The following is a 1003-nucleotide window of genomic DNA, read 5'->3' on the forward strand; positions in this document are numbered from 1 at the left end:
AATATCACATTTTGGAACAGTCTTTAATAACAGTCCTTCACTTTCTTTCTTTGCACATAAATGAAAAGTAAATAGGAAATATATCTTGTTTATAGTGGGGTAATTTAAAATTGTCTCCTAATTGAGCTTCTCATTGTACTTTGAGTTTTCAGTTATACCTGTGGTGGTTCTAGCAAAATCGTTCATGTTTGAATGAAAATGTAACTTTTAAGAGAGAATGTAAGAAAGAAAATATTAAAAAAAAATCCTTGGAATAAGAGCCCTCGACATTTGTAACTTCAAGTTAACACAGTTGTATGACATAAAAAAAAAAATATCTTCTTTTCACTTTTTAATTAAAGGGAGATTCCTGACTATGTTCAGGATTTGTGATTTTATGATACAAAAATATCTAAAACAATTTTTAATAACATTGTGTATTAAGTGACATAAAAAGCACTATTATTATATGATTTTCATGCATTGGTAACTACATTTAATCTACCCTTACCTTTATTTAATTGAAAGTTATTCAATATATAATCCCCAGGAGGAAAAAAAAGAAAGTACGATAATGAATGGTCATACCTCCCATCCTTCAGTGTTAGTTCGATCTTCTTGGCTTTGTCTTCATGGAACAATATGTGATTTATGCATAAAAAAATTAATGCAAATACTTTCTTTCCTATTACATAGTATGATTAGAATTGTTTCTGAATCACCACTGTATGATGACTACAGAATAAGTTCTACCAGTACTTAAATTGTCAAACATTTTTGACTTAACTCAGCCATTAGAGACCTGTATTTTTAGCAAATTTTAAAGATTTTTTTAGAAAGTATTTTTAGAATTCTAAGGTATTCTTAGGATTCTCTTTCCACTTCTCACTCAGTAAAATTTTTCCATTAACTTTGACTAGCTAAATGCTAGAACAGAATAAGCTTGTATGTAAAAAGTTTTTCTTAATGAAATCACTCTTCATATGAAAAAATCTTAGCCTGTTTTATCATTTTTCTTACAGGA

Source organism: Pygoscelis adeliae, unplaced genomic scaffold (genome assembly GCF_000699105.1).
Source record: "Pygoscelis adeliae isolate BGI_AS28 unplaced genomic scaffold, ASM69910v1 Scaffold196, whole genome shotgun sequence".
Lineage (NCBI taxonomy): Eukaryota > Metazoa > Chordata > Aves > Sphenisciformes > Spheniscidae > Pygoscelis > Pygoscelis adeliae.